A 21,891-nucleotide genomic window follows, 5' to 3' on the forward strand; every position below is an offset into this window, starting at 1 on the left:
CACACCCAGCGGTTTTTTTTTTTTTTTCCCCTTTTTTTTTTTTTTTTTTTTTTTTTTTTTTTTTTTTTTTTTTTTTTTTTTAAAAAAAAAAAAAAAAAAAAAAAAGGGCAGAAAACCTCTCAGGGCCCAGCCATTGTGCTGTGTAAAATTCACTGCTCTGATTGTTCCCTTGTGCACTTTAATGAGGCATTAATTGCCGGAGAAATTACCCAGGCATGTCACCCTATGAGGAGAGCCAAGGGCTGCAGAATGGGTCCCCCCTGCCACCAGCACAGGCACCTGCCCCAGAACCCCTCATGTCCCCCAGAGCCCTTCAAGTGCCCCTTCTTCTTGGGGGTGGACACGTTCCCTCAAGCCATCCTGGTCACGAGGAGACTTGGTTTCCCCAACGATGGAATCCCCTGAGCTGAGACTGTGGGGCTGGCCGGGAGGCAGCTCACAGGTCCCTGTGGGCACAGCACCAGCGTGGCTCCCTGCCATGCAATGCTGCTCCCCACGGTTTCCCTTGGTGGCAGGCAGTGCAGATGTGCCAGGAGACCATCAGCTTTTGCTGCTGCATCCCACCCACATCCCACCAGTTCACTCCCACAGCACCCCGCACAGGAGCCTTCACCGACAGACACCATGTAGATGCAGTGGGTGGAGATCGCTCTTCATGGGACTCATCTGGGATTGAAAAAGCTTCATTTCCTCCGTGCTGTCCCAAGCTGTGGTCCCCATTCCCTCCATCATGCTCAGGGTGACATGCACGCTCCCCCTCCCCAGCCACATAAATCAGAAGAGTCTCTTGCTAAAAGCCCTGGGCTGGAAGCTGATCCTGGGAGCACAGCACTGCTCAGCCCTGTTGCCCACTCCACCTCCTTGCACTGGGTCTGTCCCAAGCAGGAGCTCAAGCCATCCTGGTCACGAGGAGACTTGGTTTCCCCAACGATGGAATCCCCTGAGCTGAGACTGTGGGGCTGGCCGGGAGGCAGCTCACAGGTCCCTGTGGGCACAGCACCAGCGTGGCTCCCTGCCATGCAATGCTGCTCCCCACGGTTTCCCTTGGTGGCAGGCAGTGCAGATGTGCCAGGAGACCATCAGCTTTTGCTGCTGCATCCCACCCACATCCCACCAGTTCACTCCCACAGCACCCCGCACAGGAGCCTTCACCGACAGACACCATGTAGATGCAGTGGGTGGAGATCGCTCTTCATGGGACTCATCTGGGATTGAAACGGCTTCATTTCCTCCATGCTGTCCCAAGCTGTGGTCCCCATTCCCTCCATCATGCTCAGGGTGACATGCACGCTCCCCCTCCCCAGCCACATAAATCAGAAGAGTCTCTTGCTAAAAGCCCTGGGCTGGAAGCTGATCCTGCTGGGAGCACAGCAGTGTTCTGCTCCGGTGCCAGGGGCTCAGCCCTGTTGCCCACTCCACCTCCTTGCACTGGGTCTGTCCCAAGCAGGAGGCTGCTTTCCCGCAGGGAGGGGACTCAAGGCTTCCAGAAGTTTGCTTAATACTTTGGGAAATGACCAAACCACTTCCATAGCTCTCCTGAAAGAAAAGCTACATGCCTGTGTGCGCACAGAAATACATGGGCACAACAAGCATTTCCTTCGCTCCCACCTAGGACTTCCCTTAGCAGCTGGCAGAGCACTTAACCCAGCAGGCAAGCGCTGGTTTACAAGGGGAAACTGAGGCACCAAGCAATGACATGTGTAGCAGCTGCTCTGTGGATGCCTACATCCAGGCAGCTGACAAACATCCACCATCCCGACACAAAATCACGTGTATCGGTCAGCAAACACATGGGGATTCAACCCGACCTGCTCCACACCCAGAGACACCCCAGGATGAGCTCCAGGGATCAGGAAGTATCTTGGAAAAAGTACCGACATCTGAGTATTGACTGTGACAAGGGATAAAATAAAACCAAAACATCAAATCTAACTGAGGCGTTTCCCTTAACTGAAAGGAGAGAAGTTGGGACTGGGCAGACTCTTTCCTACAAGGACTTTCCATTTCGTCTGAACTTGGAAGAATTCTGTTTTTAAAAGTTGATGTTCTCCCTGGGGTCTCCCCTGCGTCCCTGGGGCTGCTCTGGGGATTGCTGGGAGGGACAAGAGCTTCCCCTGCCTGTTCCCTCCTGTCTCTCCTCCCTCACTCAGCCAGGAGAAGGCTTTTTAATGTTGCTTGTCTGAAGCCAAGCCGACCCACGCAAGGGCAGGGGGAGCTCCAAAACCCTGCTTTGGGGATCCCTGCAGGAATGCTGGCAGAGCAAGAAGATGAGGATGGACCTTCCCACCGGGCTGCAGCTGGGTCCCACAGCAGGACCAACTCTTGGCAGCAGCACTTTGGGGCAGGACGGGGTGTTTCAGAGATCTCCATCCCGCTGCCTGGGGGAGCGGGGTCCCCACAGCAAGAGGGGACGGACCACGCAGCAGCCAGGACGGTGTTGTGGGGAAGCCAGGACTCTGCCCAGCAGCATCTGTTCTTTATGTAATGGGAAAAGGCTTGAGGTTTGGGTTTTTTTTTTTCCCCTGGACGTAGGAAAGAACACTTTATTAAAAGCATTTGCAAGCAATGCTGGGCCCCGCACAACTCCCTCCCCCAAACAAGAGGCAAAAGCCACTTGTGTCTTCTCCCTGCACCACCTCCCCCCCCCCCCCCCTTTTTTTTTTTTTTTTTTTGCAAAATATTCTTGGGTCACAATATTTGTGTTGGTTTAGAAGGGGTAATTTAACTTTATTTTTACAGAAAGTGGATCAATCAATTTATACTCTTTTTCTTTTGCCTTTTTTCCAACTGTATGGCTCTCTTGTGTGGTCAGAATACACACACTAGATATGTTTCAGTCTTTCTATAACAGATTTCAGTAAATCATATTGAAAGCCCATGGCCTTTTGTAAGAAGTCTTAAGGGGCAATCTGTTTCTTCTCAGAAACTCTTCAAAGGGGTCACAAGACTTCACTGATACTTCACATTCTTCTCTCAGAAATTAGAGCACGTTTTCTGAGAGTGGCACCTTTTTCATGGAATTCCCTATTTCTGAGACAGGTAGGGCATCAGCTGCTTTTCATTTGTGCCTGCTCTGTTCTACCCACTTCTGAAGGAGATACTCATTTTGACAGTGTGATTGTATGACTGTTATTTAATTGAGGTCTTACCATGTGCCTCCTTGAGCAGTAATTTCTTAATTTACCTGTAGTCAGGTTCAGTGACCAAGACAGTGGCAGCATTTTCAAAGCCACTTCTTGTCCCTGGCTGTCCCCACCTGGCAGCCTGATGCCCTTTGTGGAGAATCTGCATCCTGGAGGCAGCACTGGGTGCTTTCCCCAAACTTTTCAGCATCTTTCCCCCCTGCCTCAAATAACCACGATCACCAGAGGGGCTGAGGGCTGGGGTTCCCACTGGGAATCCTTCCCAAACCAGGATCAGGCCCTTGCACCCCACACCCCATTCCCTCCCAGCCGTTCTTGCCTGGAGCCAAGCAAAAACCATTGGCACATCTCTTAATGCTGCTGTTAGCACACACCTCCAACCTCCTGCACCCGCCTCCGCCCCAAGCCAAGCCAGCAAAGCATGTTTAATTCTAATTACGTCCAGAAACCTGCCATAGGGTTTGCCAGGCTGCTTCATGCAGCTTCTCTGGGCGACTTGTTGAGGCATTTCTGCAGCACTTCCCCGGATGGCACCGGGATTCCTGCACAGCAAAACAGCTCCTTCCTCATGCTGCTCACCCGTCCCAAACCCTCTCTCAGCAAACATGGGCTCAAGACCTAACACAGTTCCTCTCCTCAGTGGGCAATAAAATGTTTATTATCAAACAGCAGATGCTCAGGATGATGTGATCTGGGAGCCTGGAGAGCCCACGTTAAACAGAAACACTGCTTTTCTCAGCCTGTGTTCCCCAAACTGGCACCGAGTTGACTCAAGCTCTGGAATTCATGGTTGTGCTCAACTTTCAGAAAACCCAATGGTTTGGGTTTGCTACAGACACCATCCCGATGTTCCTGAGGACAAAAACCAGTGAGGAAACCCGTGAGCTGCCCCTGCAGCAGCGGTGCTCTCCAGGAGCAATGACGCAGTGACCACAAAGAATGACATGAGTCTGGATGCCCCCAGCAAACATTTTGCTAAAACATTTTAATAAAAGCTATTTTGTGCCCCCTTTTCCTTTCTGTGGAAGGATGGTAAGGGCCAGGCTGAACCCCATGGTGCCAAGGCTATCCCTAAGGGGTCTGTGGGGCAGAGGGACCCCCAGGACCCCACTTACCGCAGGCAGCCCAGGAGACCCTCACCCAGCAGTGCCAGCACCTTCCCCACACTCATCCTGCTGACCAAGGGCTTCTCAGCACACAGGAACGGCACCAACTTTAATTAAAGCCAACCACACCATCCTAGGCTTAATTAAAATTTAATTAAAATATAATTTTTAATAAAAGCCCGTGTCAGGGCAGGGATTCCCAACTCTGTCTGCACAGGTACTGCTGGAGCAGCAGCAAGCAGCTCCCGTGCGATGGGGCACAGAGACCTTCTCCTGCCAGCACGGCCACGTACTTGGCCATCAGAGCCATAAGATGTACCGAGACAGACCCTGGGACAGGCTCCAACACAGCAACAGCTTTTTTTCTGATAAGATTGAAAGGAGCAAGACCCTCCGTGGGCTGGACTCCACTGCCTTGGCTTTAAACCCTTGATCCCACAATCGGTTGATGCGGAGTCACCAACTGCTGGGGTCAGGGTGGTGATGGAGGACCTGGGTTCCAACATCATGGCATCCCAGGACCACCTCAGGAAAGGCAGCCTCCAAGCAAATTGTGCAACACCTCTTCTTCCTCAGCAGCTCAGTCACTCCCAGCTACTTGCAAGATAATTACGCTATTTCACATTTTCATTAACTCCCTAATACTTTCCCTTATATTACCCCAGTTAATTATTGATAACCCCTGTCTCCCTCCAGATCTGGCTTAAACTGGCAAAGAGCAGACCAGGCTTCTGTTATGCTCCTCTTTAGTGCAAGCATTGGAAACTTTAATTAAATTTACAGTTAATTCTTATTGACCTTAAGAAAACGCCTCAGGAATGCCAAGCATTGCCTCCAAGTAGGCAACACTGCAACAAGGGAGCACCTCCACTGCCTTGGAAAGAATTTGTATTTCAAGAGGTGACTGTGTGCCCAGGAGGAGAAATAAAACTCTTTCACCTTTCTATTAAGCTGATAAATTAGACAGTAAAACAACTGGCATTTGACAGGCATCACAAATGGGATTTCCCAAGTAGAAATATTCAACACGTGAAGCTGTTAATGCTTAAAGAAGAACGGGAAAATCATGAAGAGAGATGGAAAATACCACTCTCTATTTCAGAAAACCTCCCGGGAGCCGTTTTGCTCATCGTTTCACCAAGTCTTCCTTTCCCCCCACCCCGGATCACTCATCCCCATCCTCCTCTCACCCTCCGAGCCGTGGTACCCGTTCGCTGGGGGGGCTGTGGGGTGGCTGCTGTACCACCCCGTACCCCACACTCTGCCACCAGCCATGACCCGGGGCTGTTGATACCAGTCACGGAGGGGCTGAGCCGACAAACTCATGTCTGTAACATCCCCTAATTGCTCTCAGCCGAGCTGCATTTCCAAGGGCTGCTAGACCTCTCCGGGATCTTTCCTCTATTAGAGTCAATGGGAAATTGCAGATTAGGGCTGTGCTCCCAGGGGCCCTCGTTTAGATTAATTACCTCCTCTGTTGAGGTAGCAAGGTGCAATAACTTACAGCCCTGATAAAAACGCAGAAAGCTGTATTAAATACAGATTAACAGCCATGGCAGGCAGGTAATCAAAGCAGACTTCAAAAAAACTGGGCTGACATAACTTTCCAGGGTTAATTGGTTCATGATTCCCCTGACTCCAGGATGATTTTGTTGCAGATGAAGGAGAACTCCTCCCAGCACCCAGCTGAGAGCATGAAGTAATGGATGTGCCCATTGGAGAACAACCTCACTGATGTGCCAGGAACGTGAAGGGAGGCCCTGAAACCCCAGATAAACTGCAGACATGGGTGATGGGTGCAGTCTGGATCAGGGCTTGCAGGTTCTATGTTATCACCAAAGAAAAAAAGGGGGGGAAAAAAAAAACCCTCTCCATTATTATTAAAAAAATCAAGCACTGACAAAAAAAAAAAAAGCCCCCAACAAAAGCAAGTGAAAGGCGAGGGGATTTCTGCCGGAGGGGATATGGTTGAGAGCTTTCTGCAGGGCCAAAGAAAGTGACTCTTTCAAGGCAATAAGATGGGCGATGGGATGACGTGGGGGACAAAACCAGCCGGGACAGCCCAGCTTAGTGCCGGTGACGGCTCCGCTCGCCCGCCCCAGCCCAGCCTTGTCTGGGCAGGGGGCACCCAGTGGGGTCCAGCGGCGGTTCCAGGGGACCTCCTCTCTCAAAGGCAGGGTGACAGGCTGCTCGGCACCGGAGCTCAATGGGGGACAGAACCTTTTTTGTATAAATGTAAAACAGTTTGGAACCAGGAGAGGGGGGACAAGGCTTGGGACAGATTTATCCTCTCCCAGCAGACACCCGGTACCACCCGGATCTGCATATGAATCGCCCCAACAGGCGTGCCAGGAACGTGAAGGGAGGCCCTGAAACCCCAGATAAACTGCAGACATGGGTGATGGGTGCAGTCTGGATCAGGGCTTGCAGGTTCTATGTTATCACCAAAGAAAAAAAGGGGGGGGGGAAATAAATCTCCAGCCTGAGAGCATCCTTGTGTTAGCACCCATGCTGGCTGCCCACAATTCATTCCCCCCAAAAAATGCCAGGCAGTATCTTTAGCACAGACACAGGTCCAACCCGTGCCAGGAACGTGAAGGGAGGCCCTGAAACCCCAGATAAACTGCAGACGTGGGTGATGGGTGCAGTCTGGATCAGGGCTTGCAGGTTCTATGTTATCACCAAAGAGAAAAAGGGGGGGAAAAAAAAAACCCTCTCCATTATTATTAAAAAAATCAAGCACTGACAAAAAAAAAAAAAGCCCCCAACAAAAGCAAGTGAAAGGCGAGGGGATTTCTGCCGGAGGGGATATGGTTGAGAGCTTTCTGCAGGGCCAAAGAAAGTGACTCTTTCAAGGCAATAAGATGGGCGATGGGATGACGTGGGGGACAAAACCAGCCGGGACAGCCCAGCTTAGTGCCGGTGACGGCTCCGCTCGCCCGCCCCAGCCCAGCCTTGTCTGGGCAGGGGGCACCCAGTGGGGTCCAGCGGCGGTTCCAGGGGACCTCCTCTCTCAAAGGCAGGGTGACAGGCTGCTCGGCACCGGAGCTCAATGGGGGACAGAACCTTTTTTGTATAAATGTAAAACAGTTTGGAACCAGGAGAGGGGGGACAAGGCTTGGGACAGATTTATCCTCTCCCAGCAGACACCCGGTACCACCCGGATCTGCATATGAATCGCCCCAACAGGCTTATCTCACCCGGCGGGACAAGGCTGCCTTTGTGGCTGCACAGCAGCTATGAAGTTGTTAAACTGGAACCAGTTATGCAGACTTTTAAGATCATAGCCTTTTCCTTCAAGGCAGCTAAAACAGCAGCACCTTTGCTGGGAAGCAAGGGGCGAGAAAGCAGTGACGGGGGTGGGATGTCAGGAGGGACAGATCCAGCCTTGTGTCCCTACTCCCAGCTCTGCCAAGGAGACCCCTTCTCCATCCCCAAAGTGGGATGGGGGGCACGCGTGGGCAGCCGTGCTCACCCCCCCACCCCAGTCCCCTCCATCACCTCCTCTTCCTGGAGGAAGGACCAGGGCATCTGTTGAACCTCAGTGCAAGGCATCTTGCACTCGCCATCAAGCCGCCCGGGAGCAAATTAGGCCATGTTCCTTTTTATTCCTAATTACTGTGATCTTCCCCCTCTCCTTCCCCGCTGCCCCTTTGGAGGAGGCAGCGGGTCCTGCCAGCACCTCCCCAGCAGGCAGAGCCCCCCAGGCGCTTTCCATCCCAGGCCTGCCCCCATTATTTTTGATTCTTTCACCGATTCAAAAACGTGCAAATGAGGCCACGGCTTCCCAATCAGGCCTGGCCAGGAGCTAATTGGCTTTAAGCAGGGAAACCTGAATATGCTAATGATGGCAGTAACGAGCCTGTGATGCGCCTGGAAGGGGAGCCAAGCCCTCGGCTCAACGATCCGCTGACTCTGAGACACGTCAATTAACAACAAGGAAGATAATTTATTAATGCTCCTTTGCACCCCTCTGCCCTTTGCTCCTAATTACAGCTTGATACATGAAACATCGTGGAGGTTTGCCCAGGCTTGCTCCCAGCTGGAGCATCCCTGCACAGCCCCGAGCATATCCTGCTGCCCTCGAGCATCCCACCCAGCCAACAGCCCAGGACCACGACTGGAGGGTCTCCAGCCAACCCAAAAGACCTCAAAGCTCTCCCATCACCAGCCCATTGGTGATGGGATCCCTGGGCTGGGATTCAGATGGGCCAGGCTGCAGAAGAGGCTCAGGGGAGATGGGAGATGCAATGGGCTGGTGGTGCCACCATCCAGCACTGCTCCCCATGGGGTCTGAGCACCCACAGACCCTTCCTGAAGGGCTCCCTTGCTGTCTGCAGAGTCTGGCTGCTTTGTCCTGGGAAGGGTATGGGCTGCAAAGCAGGAGAGAAGCAGAAATGAGGGCTTCAGGAAGGGCCAGGAGCCAGGGATCTTTGAGTTTGGCTTCCCGACCTATTTAGCATCAAGATCCAGGGTGTGTGGAACACTGAAAGGGGAGAAGCCCATTAGCATTTCTAATGGAGTGGCTGCTTTCACAAGTCACCCGACACCCAGTTATTAACCACGATAAGAAGCGGGGCCATTAAGGAAACCACGGCTGCTTTGTCCATCTATCCAAACCTCCAAACCTCTGTGCGCCCCAAGTCCCAAGCCTGTCAGGAAGGTGAGAGAAAGGCCATTTCCCCACCAACACCGGAGGGCAGTTGCAGCCCCCTGCTCCCACTCCTGCTCCCACGCAGACCCAGACCCGCTCCCCTCCACTGCCTGGCATTTGCATCGCCATCGTGCTCATGTTTATGGCTGGGGGTTGCAATTAAGGGCAGCTCAAGGCCCTGAAGGTTTTTTCTTTGCATGGTTATTCCAGCAGGGTCGTTAAGGCCAAAGGGCTCCCGGTGAATGCACATAACAGCATATGATTATGAAAAGCAGAAACCAGAGTTAATAAGGGTGAAGCTCCTTCCCTCCTTGGGAGCAGCAGTGCTGGAGGAAGAGGCTGCTTGGCCTCTGTTACCATCCGCAGACCCAGACCCTCTCCCCTCCACTGCCTGGCATTTGCATCGCCATCGTGCTCATGTTTATGGCTGGGGGTTGCAATTAAGGGCAGCTCAAGGCCCTGAAGGTTTTTTCTTTGCATGGTTATTCCAGCAGGGTCGTTAAGGCCAAAGGGCTCCCGGTGAATGCACATAACAGCATATGATTATGAAAAGCAGAAACCAGAGTTAATAAGGGTGAAGCTCCTTCCCTCCTTGGGAGCAGCAGTGCTGGGGGAAGAGGCTGCTTGGCCTCTGTTACCATCCAGGGGATTTGGAGACAGTCCCTCCTCACCCTTCTCTGCTGTGGGGCTATGATCACCCCAAAAATGCAGAGCAGCTGAAGTCCCCATTGATGTTTGCCAAGGACCCACCACAGCCAGCACCATTCAGGTCTTCACATGCTCTTGCCCAAGGCAGTGCCCCTTGGCCAAGGCACAAAGCCACAGCCTCCCTGGGACTCCTGTTTGCTGTTGGCGTCATTGTCCACGGCTGCAGCAGTGACCATCGGGCACCCCACGGTCCATGGGGACCTCTGCTACCTCCAGAGCTCACCAGGAGACAGGACAACAGCATGATGGTGCTGCCTGCGGCCCTCAACTGCAGGAGGGGGACCTGAAGCAAAACCAACCTCCTGCTCCCAGGAGCAATATTTCACTTGCAACAAGCAAAGATGTATTTTGAACAACCATTAGTGAAAAAGCAGCTGAACCCACTGCTGGGGCTAAAGAAACACAAAAGCTACATGAATCCCCAAAAACCTTACAGAAAGCATGGGTTGATGCGTGCCCAGCCTTGGTGGGATGCTGGATTTGGGCGAGGGCAGGGCTGCACCGGGCTCGCACGGCCCTCTCCATCCCTCTGGAATGAAGCACGTCTGCATGGCAGCAATTAGAAATCCTCTTCTCTCTGCTCGCCCCCCGGTGTCCCTTTGATTCCCGAGTCCCGGCGGCCCCGGGGGCGCAGGGACAGCCTGTGGCAGGTGTCTTGCCTGTGACCCGGGTCAATCGAGGGCTCTGATCTCCAAATGACCCTTCCCAGCAGTGAATATGTACCCGCGCTCAAACAGCTTGCAGATGAAGGAGCAACAGACTGGAGATGATTTATTCAGGAATTAAAGGTTCAGTACCCCTTTTAAAGGCTGCGCCTCGGCACTGTCAGCCTTCATTGCACACAATTAAAGGGGTTAGCTGCCCCGGCCCGCCACCGCCCTCCTCCCTTCCAGGGGAATGAAATCAAACAAAACCAACCCCCCCAACACGCCCCCACCAAGCCCCGATCCGGTCCCTCCAGTGTATGGTTGGGGGCACTGCAGAAGGACTTGCAAATGTGGAGCACGAGTGGCCCCTGGAAGCTGCTCCAGCTCCGTTCTCTGCCAGGGACCAGCCTGGCTCTGCCAGGGATGCTCTGCAGATGCTCAGGTTTTGTCCCCGCTCACAGGAGGGGATGCTCAGGGTCGGGGTCTCTGCTGGGCTGCTGGCAGAGGCAGCTCCGGTGCCACCCGTGCAAAGCCTGTTCCTGCAGCTGGGGCTTGGTGAGATGCTCCTGGGGCTCTGGACCAGGGAGGGAGGCAGGGGCTGCCCGGGAACAAGCCTTCTCTCCTCTTTATGCCTTTGGAGCAAGACTCGACCCCCCCCTCCACCAGCTCAGCACCAGCATCATTCAAGTACAGCCTCGAATTTCCCTCTCACACCTGAGAGGGGAGATAATGGATTATTTTTTCCCCCCTCCAAGTTGCGAGGACTGATGGGGGCGGTTTGGCTGCAGGAGGGGGAGCATCGCTCGCGGGCTCGAGCAGCAGGAATTCAATGAAAAGCTTCCTTCCTCTTAGAAAAGAAAAGGAAGAAATCCGCTGGCAGCAGCGGCTGTTGATAATCTCTTTCCAAGGCAGTAAATTTTCCTGCAGCTACCCCGGCAAGTAATCCAGCAGATTATTACACCTTTCAGCGGAATCAGCCTTTTAAATATGCTCTCCCTTCACCATGCATCTTGTGTTTTATGACCTGACTTGCTGTCTGAGCTCACAGGGAAACACAAATTACGCTCTTCTGCAACCAGAGTAGAGGCACCGGTGACAAATTTTATACCTCTGGTAACCGGGATCCTTGGGCGCTCCAATAAATAAGGAAAATTCCCTCTTAAAGCTGCACGAGGCTGCCAGGCTTGGGGAAGGGACACCCCTCAAACCTAGTCTGCTGCTCTGGGAGAGCACCCCACTAACCCAGGCAATCGCAGCGCCGTGCCGAGAGGGCACACGCCGCTCGGATGGGTATAACACGATTAACATATATTTATATAATTCCTATGGCCAGCTATTTTTTACGGACCAGTTGTCCCCACCGCTCCACGACAGCCTGGGGAGGGGAAGGGACACCCCTCAAACCTAGTCTGCTGCTCTGGGAGAGCACCCCACTAACCCAGGCAATCGCAGCGCCGTGCCGAGAGGGCACACGCCGCTCGGATGGGTATAACACGATTAACATATATTTATATAATTCCTATGGCCAGCTATTTTTTACGGACCAGTTGTCCCCAGTCTGAGCACTCCAGGCAGGCAGTGCGCTTCTGGCAGGCCATTCCGAGGCAAAATTTATTGCTGTTTAAAAAAAATAGGAAAAAAAAAATACCCAAGACCGCTATAAGTATGTCTAAGGTCTTTGTTTTCAATTACAAATAAAAAATACACATATTGGTTTACACTAAATTATCCTCCTGCAGCAACAGGCCGATCGTTCCCGGTTTCCCACCTAGATGGAAGGACATAAAAAGCCCACAAAAATCTCATTTTTTGCAGGTTTAAAGTTACATGGCCAGCAGAAATGGGAATTCCTCCACTTCCCAATGCCCTTGCGCTTTCTCGTTTGTCTCTTAGAAACTGCATCTTGACTTGAGCTCTTTGCCTTTTGCCCGCTTGGGAATCGGGAAGCGCTGCTTTTGGGAGGGGATGGAAAAAAAAAAGAGAGTTATCTATAATTTTGCAGTTGCCTGCAGGGCCGTGGGCACCAGCCATGCCATAGCAATGCAAAACTCAAATTTGAGGCAAAATTCTCCAATATTTTCAGCGCATCCATCCCTTTGCTGCCATGCGGTTCCACGTCCTGGGGGTTAGTGGCTGCAAGCGGTCCCAGCCCACAAGCAGTGAGCCACAAGCAGTGAGCCACAAGCAGTGAGCCACAAGCTTTCAGCTAATTAGCTCAGACTAATTAGCCCAGGCACGGTGCCGGAGGCAGGACCTGCATTGCCCTCTCCGATGATGGGGTTTCTGGGATCCCTTCCTTGCCTCCATCACGGGGTGCAGGAGAGGGGTGTCCCCAGCACCCTGGGGATGGACGTGGGCTGGAAGCCCACCTCGCACACCCCGGTCGAGGGGTGTCCCCAGCAGCCAGGGCAGCCCTGGGGATGGACGTGGGCTGGAAGCCCACCTCGCACACCCCGGTCCCAGCCCCGTCGCAGGTGCAGGAGCAGCAGGAGCCCACGCAAGGGAGGAAGAAAAGAGGAATCCACACATGTCTGCCAGAGCGAGACCTTCCCGCTGGCCGGCGAATTGACAGCTGCTTTGATTTGATTAGCAGATGCTGACGAGGCATCGAGACAAGTCCCCAGAGCCATGAATAATTTCAGTGTATTTGTGTTTATTTGATCTCAGTATGGGGCTGGCCCCCGCCACCTCACCCAGCCCCAGCCTGGACCCTCTCAGAGTGATGGGGAAGGGGCTGCCGGGCTCTCCAGATGGCCTCTCTGAGGCCACCACCGGCAGGGCTGGCTGTCCCCCTCCGGTGTGTGCTCCAAGGAGGAGAGAGCCCTTTGCCACATCTCCTTCCTCCATCCACACCTTCTGCACAGCCATCCCACCAGGCTGGGGGGTGAGGAAGGAACCCCCCAGCAGCTTTAGGGGATGAGAAGAGATTCCCCCCCAACCTCACAACTTTTAACATAACTCATTCCAACATTTTCAAGTCTTTTTTACCTTTCCTCCTCTTTTAAACAGACAAAAATGAGAATTTGGCACTTTCTGGTTGCTGGACTAGAGCTGGCATCAGAAGCCATGTGCCAGGGCCACCAGCTCTTCCTGGCATCACCAAGGGCCATGTGCTTGTTAGAAAGCAATTAATGCATTTCAAAGTAACAAACTGGCCATAAACCCCCATGGTCTGACACATAAACCCACCAGATGTTATCTCTGAACCAGTGTACCCAAACACTGCACCAGGTATCAGGTCTCCCCCATGAATGAGGGGGGTCGGGTGGAAAGGAGAGCTGTCCTGGACTCCAAACTGGACAGCCAGTGGAAAATGCCACCAGCAGAAGGGATGAAGAAAAACTCCCCTGCTGGGGTGCCCCTGGGACTCTCAATTCCTCTGCCCCAGCAGCGTGGTGCACGATGGCACATGGACCTGGCCAGGGCTGAAGAGAGGAGGTCTGAGCCCAGAGCAAGAGCTGAGGTTCCTCTTGTGGTTCCTCTTAGGGTGGCTTTGGAAAAAGATGACCCAGGACCACGCTCAGCAGGCACAGCCCTTGCCACGATGCTGCTGGGAGTCTCCCTGGCTGAGGACCCTGGGTCCTACTCCAGTAGGTAAATCAAGCAGTAAAATCTAGGCTCACAGTCCCCATTTTAAAGCAGGCAAATTCAACACAAGCACACTTTTCATGTAATTCTGCTGCCCACAGCACCTTCCACATCCAGTTTAAAATTGCACTGGTTGGGTCTGATGACTTGGAAATCAAAGGTGCTCTGAGCAAGGCGAGAGCCTGACCCCTGCCATCAGAGTAATGTCTCTCCCATCACCGTGTGCCTGTTTAGCATGTGGTGAGTTCACCGACTACGTCTCATGAGGGCTTCTGCAAAAACGCTTTCCCAGTCTGGCTCTCCCCTGTTGAACAAGCACCGGCTCCTGCGCGAAGCTTCAGCTTCAAACTAACCACGAGTCGTTCTGAAACGCTTCCAAAACTGTCTCATTTCTACCTAAGAAAACATAAATCAGTCCGCGCTCGCGAACCGGAGCCAGGTCTGAGGTCTGCAACGAACCCGTGGGGATCCATCAGCACAGTTTCCAGTGACAGTTTTAAGCTCGCTTGGCCAGATCCACAAAGGTATTTGGGAATCTAACGCTCACCAAAATCACTGGTGACTGCGCACCTCAATCCCCCTGCCAACGGGATCCCCCCCTACTCCTCCAAAGGGGGAGAACCAAGCTCTACCCCGGCTCCCCCCACCCTCCATCCCAGCCTGCCACCATCTCAGCTCGCCAGGAGCATCCCCCCAAATTGCCCCTGCCCGGGGCAGACCCTATGCCCCATAGCACCAAAACCCTCCAGCGCTGGACACCATCTCCAGCAGCTGCTGCTGGCACCAGGGTTTGAGCAGGAGGGTGCCCTGGGCTGCCCGCAGCGAGGGGGGACAGGATGGAGGACAGGAGGGTGACGGGAGCCAGCAGCACCAGTTCCTGCCCTCGCTGCGTGGCACTGGACCAGCCCAGCTCTGCTCCAAGCGAGCAGCAGCTTCAACAAACAGCCCAAAGTGATGCACAAGCTGTAGGTTTTGGCCCGAGGGAGGAAAAGCACCATATTGGTGCAATTACCTGAGTTTAGACAAACCTCGGCGGGTGCCTGGGCCGGGTTCAAGAGCTGGCAGATGAGCAGCAGCATCTGCAGCATCAGCTCCTGGCTGGGGCGCGGGGACACTCCGTGGGGCTGCCGGGGGGCTCGGGGCAGGGAGCAGATGTCCTGCAGGCGTGTGGTCCCTGGAGCTTTTGCAGGTGTGGGGCAGCAGAAATGTGCTGAGGCCACCATGCTGTGACAGCAGACCCCCCCGGACCCCAGCATCGCCCGGGCTGGGGCCAGGATGTGACCCTTCCCTTCTCCCCAGCACTGTCGTGATGCCTTTGACAGCTTGAGCAGGCCCATCGCTCCTCCAGCCTGGGCAGGAGGCACAGTTCCATGCCTCCTGCAGGAAGGAGCAGCAGGTTACCCCCAGGTTAACTCATCCAAAAGTGATGGTTACTCCTAACTCCTCAAGACAGCTGCCTGAAAGGAGGCAGGGATGGAGCCAGGGCTGCCCAGCCCTTCTCCTTGCCTCCTACCCCAGCCAAGCAGGCAAAGGAGCCATAACTGCATCTGAAAGGGGAGAGGTTTCACCCTGTGGCTGGAGAACAAAGCCCAGAGGGTGCCCAACAGCCCCCAGCCACGAGCAAACTATCCCCTTGTCTCCTCCTTTCCTGGAGCAGAGGTTACGACAGCATCCATCAGCCCAAACCCCTGTGTCCCCCCAGTTTCTGCAACGGTGCTGCCATTTGTAACCTCCCTCCTTGGCTTTGGGGGTTGACAGTGGAAACTTCAACCTAAAACCCTCTTATCATGGTCACCATCTCTGCACCCGGCTGGTCCCCGGTCAAGTAGGTCCCAGCTCTCCTCAAAGCACGTGCTGGATGTGCTACAGCTCATGATGGCTCCGAGCTGGAGGAGCTCCTCTGCCCTCCCTGCCTCTGTCAACGACAAAAAACCAGAAATATGGTTTGTTTGGTGTTTGTCTCGGGTCGAATGCCGTCATGCTGCTCTTGTTGGGATGGAAAATGCATCCAGTTTTCCACAGAAACAAAAAAGATTCCCCATCTGTGTCAAATTTGTAATACAGCCTGGAGGAAGATGGGAAACAAATTTAGCTTTTTTTTTTTTTTTTTTGTGCCCTTCTGCATAATGGACTGAGAAGGATAGGATTAAATGCCAAAAGGAAATACAACAAGAAGTCAAGGAGATACCTACCATTAGCAGATGTTTTGAGTGTCAGGTAGTCTTGTTTCAGGCGATTTACCAACGCTTTTGTCCAAGCTATTCATTCAACAAAACACTATCATGAAAATAGATGTCGTTAGAAGCACTCTTTAATATATAAAACCCCCTCTCTTTTTTTTTTTTTTTTTTTGCTATCAGAAAAAGCCCCGTTTCCTGGCAAAGAGCAGAGCCGAGCTTCGCCCCAGAGCACAGCGGTGACGTGAGCCACCACGGCTCACGCAGCCCGAGCTGCTCTGTGCCATCCCATCCTGTGGCATCTGCCGAAATGCCAGTAGGAACCGGGCAAAGGGAACTGGGAGAGGAGCCCCAACACGCAGCTCACGGCCCCGGAGCGGCTGCCAAATGGTTCTTCTCCCTGACAACCTGCTCCGCCACCTCCATGCGTGTGCAGGACTTTTCTCCTCAGTCTGCAGCCCATCACATGGGAGCTAATAACTGTTTCCTCTGCAGATAAGGGAGAAGCCTCAGAAATCCAGCCAAGCCCGGACAACAAGGCTTGAGGATGCTGGGGATGCTGCTGGGCTCCCAGCGGGGCAGCAGCCCGTCCCCTCCCTTCCCCTCGCGCTGCGGTTCAGCTGGTCCCCAGGCGAAGGAAATCCCCCGCCGAGGAGGGAGATGTGGGTGGATTACGCACTTTGCTGCAAAAAAATAATTAAAAAAGGAAAAAAAAAAAAAAAAAAGCTGTTTCTCCAGCTCTAGAGAAAGGGGCCATGGAGGCATCGGGAAGGCTCAGAGGATCTGGGGGTTTCTCCAGCCCCGTGCCCAGGCTGAGCTCTTGGAAGCTCCCAGCTCCCCATCATCTGCGCTGGATGAGCCCCAGGTGGAGATGGAGGGGCTCCATCCACAGGTCTCTCGTCCCAACATCAGCGCTCCCCTTCTCCCTCCCTCCAGCAGGAACAACTGGGAATTCTCTAAGAAAACATTTCTTCACTGGAAAAGCATTGGTTTGCGGCAACTGGAGCTGTTTGTGGGAAAGGACTGGATTTTGATTATTTTTAGCCTGGCTTCCTAAGGAAATGTGGCTTAAGCAATCACACGGTCTGTCTGCCTGTCCGCCCAGCTGTCTGCCCGTCTTCCCCCAGCCACGTCTGATCCCACCGGCCGATTCCAGCAGGATTTGATGGAGGACAAGGATCAAAAATAGGAAGTTTGCACGTTTCCATGAAAAGCTGGGGCCCCAACCGCTGTCCTTAGCTCAGAGCAAGACAACTCCAGCACAGCCAAAACCCAGCAGCCCTGTCCACACCAGCTTTGCTGGGCTTCATGATCCCCAGGTCCCGCTCATTACCAGGGTATTTGGGTGGCCAGCCTCATGAAGGAAGGAGAAATATGCTCCTTGCAACTCAAAGTCATTTGCAGAAGTTGGAAAGATTCTCAATAATCTTCTCATTAAGAAGCTCCCCAAGCAGAAACACCTCTGGTAGGTGTCCCTGCCCATCACACTGGGCAGAGCAGGAAACCCCTCCCTGGAGCCAGGGACCAGACTCTGCCAGGTCTTGAGCATCAATTAATAACAGCAGCCAGGCCAGAAGTCCTGAGGGTCACAGTCCTGACCCCAGGGTAACACCAGCCTGCTGTTGGCTTGTCCCAAAACTGCCTTTTTCATAAGGAAAAAAACGAGCAAACATCCCTGCACGCCCCAACCCCATGACGTTAGCGTGTCTCGCTGCCACAGCATCCCTTCCTGATGGGTAAGGGACCCTCGGATCAGGCAGAACGTCCCCTCCACAGGGCAGGGCAGGAGGGACTCAGCCAGTTCTGGCAAAGTGGGACAGAGAAATCACTGCAAAGAAAAGGCATCGCTGCAAAGCCCCAGGCTCAGGATTTTGGAAAGAAGGAAGAGGAATTCAAAGGCTACATTATTTGCTCCAAGTTATTACGTATCACTGCATATATTTGAGACAGTCTTAAGCCCTCAGAAGCTGGTGGCCAGCAGAGCAGGGGAGGGTGAAGTGTAGAGGCTGGCAGAAGCAAAAAACTGTTCTTCATTTTGCCCTTGTGGAGGAGGGAAGTGAATCTTGCACTGCCTTTTTCACTGATGCGGTGATAATATTATGTACTCAATTTAATTTGTGCTGTTTCCAGGCATCAACTTTTATCCGCTTCCAGGAAGCAATAGGTTGATTTTCATTCCTACGTTCAGAAATTGGGAAGTCAACCACCAGCCGAGGCGGTCTTCCCCCAAGACCTGTGCCAGCTCTGCTGGCTGTACCACCATGCTGACACCTCCACGATTTGCAGCTGAGCCCCCCAAGTGCTGCCCACCCAGCCCTCAGCAGCAAAACAAGGGGCACCCAGACCTCCAGCCCCACCGTCCTCAACAAGTTACCCCTCTCCTGGCTCACAGCAAACAGAGCAATGTCTCCATCAGTCACCATGGTCCAAACCAGGGCTGGGCATCAGAAACCACAGGACTGTTCTCCCAGACACCCCTGCCATCCCACCAGTGTTTGCCGAGGTGGTAGGACCACGCAAGGTTCTGCTCCGTAGGGATGCTCTGGGCTCCATCAAGCTGCCCTGTAAAGCCAGACAGGACCCTGACTCGCTTTTACAAGAGTGGTGGCTCCTTGGGAGCCCGAGACCACCACGTCTCCACTGAGACCACCAAGGCAGGGCAGGAGGAAATGCTTGTCTGCCCTCAAGCCGCGTTTCGCGGTGGGAGCAGGAGCCTCAGGCTGTAAACGCCGGCAGCTCCAGCCGCTGCTCCTCCGAAAGCAACCGGTCCCCCAGAGCCACTGCTCCCTGGGGACTGATTTAGGGCAAGATGCACAGGCAGCCCCCACAGCAGCCAACCCCCTGATGTGGGCTCTCTCACATCTCGTAACGTGGGTGAGCTGCCTGTGTGGATTCTCTGCTGTCTAATAACACGGCTGTGCTCCAGGTGCAGCCCTTCCCGGGAGGGCATCTCCCCAGATGAGGACTGGAGGGGCAAGGGCACCAGCGAGGTGCCCCATGCACATTACCCCCTGCCCTCAGCTGTTTACTCACAGCCTGTAGGTTTTGTCCCTAAATTTATCAGCAGTGAAACATTCCCATAAGCACCAGAGGCTCTCCTGCCTCGGAGCCTGGCAGAGCGGGGAGGGAGCAAGTGATTCTGCAGTGGCAGAGACCAAGGCTGTCTGGGACAGACACTGTCTCCCCTGGGCTGCAGCCAGACACACAAACTCCTGGGAGAGGTGAGATCCCAGCTCATTCTTTTAATCCAGCTCATTTTTTGAACCCTGCTCATTTTTCCTTTGAGGCACCAGCAGCAGACAGGCTGGCAGCCACCTCGACCACCTCCGTTAAGGACCTGCAGACCAATGGCTGCAGCACAAAACTCTCTTGGTTCAAAGGGAGTCAGACCTGGCTGTGATACATGGAAGGGCCACAGGCACCTGGCACTCCGGAGACGTGAAAAAGCAATAACCATATCCCCATGGGCTCCTCACTACCCCAGAGCACAGGAACACCCAGTTGCTCACCCAGTTACACAGTCCTGGGAATGGTTTGGTGTACCTGGCTGAGAAAGAAAGCAGTAATGCCACCAGCCAGGAGTCTGAATCTGTTCCTCATCTCCTTACAGCATCACCGTTTTGGTCTCCTTAACTAGATACTTCAGTGTCTGGGTAATGATGGATGGGTGGAGGGATGATGGATGGGAGCGTGCAGCTAGATGGACAGATCGATCCCCGCACTCCTGGCAGCTGCTCTCAATAACCCAGCTCGAGGCAGGGAGCAGCCAGGGGCTTTGCGAGGGCTGGGGTCCACAACAGAGGTCAGGATGGCGAGTTTGGGCTGTAGAGCCTGAGGACACGTGGAGCCAAACCCCCACCAGGGCATGTAACAAGTAAGACAGGCTGGATTTATGGACTGGTAACATGAAGGCTTTCAGCGACTGATGGTCCTGCTGTGAAAGCGCTTCATGAACCATCACTGATAAGGAAAAGCAAGGGGGAGACCACAGCCATGGACATGGTAAGCCTAAGAAATCATCAACAAGTGGCAGTCACAGAAACCCCGTCCTACACAACCGATGGGGACAGTGAGCACCAGACACAGAAAATGAACCCACCAGCAGCCCAGCTCTCCTGCCAACGTCCTGTCCCATCAACCAGCAACTTCAGCCCAAGAGCCAGTCCATGACAAAGCCCAGTGCTGCTGGTGCCCCAGCCGAGCACAATGTTATCCCACAGCACAGCTACACCCGCACCATCACACACACCAAACGGCACCTCTGCTAAAAGACAGCCATGAGCAGGGCAAGTGCCAGACCCCCAACACCACAGCAGCCAGGGACAACACAATGATCCCACGGCTCCGGCAGGATCACCCGCTCAGCAGGGACCTGGGGAGCATGAATTCCTGGTAGCCATGCCGGCAAAAAGCGAGCAGGGCTCTCACGTGGTCTTTGTGACCCATGTGGGAAGCCCACATAGGGGGATGGTGACTCAACTACCTCCCTGGGCAGCCTATTCCAGTGTCTGACCACTCTTTCTGTGAAGAAATTTCTTCCTAATGTCCAGTCTAAACCTGCCCTGTTGCAGCTTGAATCCATTCCCTCTTGTTCTGTTGCTAATTACTTGTGAGAAGAGACCAGCACCAACCTCTCTACAATGTCCTTTCAAGCAGTTGTAGAGGGTGATGAGGTCACCCCTCAGTGTCCTCTTCCTCAAACTAAACAGTCCTATGTTATGGCAGATTAACCCCGGGCTGTCAATGCCAAATTAACCCCCGGCTGTCATCAGCATCACAGGGACACCAGGGGCACTTGTGTCTTCTCTGCTGCAGTTCAGGGTAGAGCGATCTGGTGGGAAACATCTTTTAAGCCATGGTTGGTCTCTGTGGACAGTCACAGGGGGCACAAGCAGAGCCAAGTGACAGTTGCTCGCCCGGCTGGGACACCCAGAGATGGCTACAATAGGAAAAATAAAAGCAAAATAAAGTGGAGGGAGAGAGTGGGGTGTGATGGCACTGAGATGTGGCTGCTTGTGCCCTCCCTGCCCCTTGCCCTCCCGGGTGCTCCTCAGGCCATGGGGCTATCTGGGATGCTGATGCTGCATTTACTCTTGCCGCTCGCTACACTCATCTGTTCCACTCCTCGACACCACAACTCAAACTTTGTTAGCAGATAAAACAGATCTATTCTTAATCTGCAAGCAGAGGCAGGGCGGTCGCCCGGCTTAAGTCCACCGAGCTTGTTTTCATCATCACTAAAGTCAAAAACACGCAGAAAAAGCACACCAGGTAACCAAACGCCCCAAGAGCCGAGGCAGAGCCACTGCCTGCTGACTACAAGCCACCCCTGAGGACAAGCCCACAGTGACACTCAAGCAGCTCTGCCCAAGCTGGTGGCTGCGGGTTCAGCACAAGGAATGGGTTCAGCATGGGCTGCACAGGTCTATAGCACACACACAAAATAAATAATAAAAAAAAAAACCAACATAAAAGAGCGATAGACTGGCCGAAGTCAGGGAAGGACCACACGTGCGTCACCCCATGCCAAGAGAGGATAAAGCTCCCATTTTCTCCGCAGCATCCGACTGGATCGCAGCCTCCCCCAGCCACACGTCTCAATGGTGAGAGCGGTGCCCGCTGCGAGGCTCCCCAGCCCTCATTCATGAGGGTTTGTGCCTGACTGGCAGGCAGTGCCCGGCCCCGGATGGGACCTCCTGCCTGCCGTGGCACAGCCCCCAGGTTTCCCATCCCAGTGGCAGGGACTGGTCCAGGAAAGCCTCGGGATCAGAGGAGCCGGTGCAGAGATGGGCACGGAGCGGGGAGGGTGGGGGGAGGACACAGGATGGGGCATTAATGCTGCTTTGTGCTCTGTTTTCCAGGGCGGGG

Source organism: Calidris pugnax, unplaced genomic scaffold (assembly GCF_001431845.1).
Source record: "Calidris pugnax isolate Ruff unplaced genomic scaffold, ASM143184v1 scaffold17, whole genome shotgun sequence".
In the NCBI taxonomy this organism is placed as follows: Eukaryota; Metazoa; Chordata; class Aves; order Charadriiformes; family Scolopacidae; genus Calidris; species Calidris pugnax.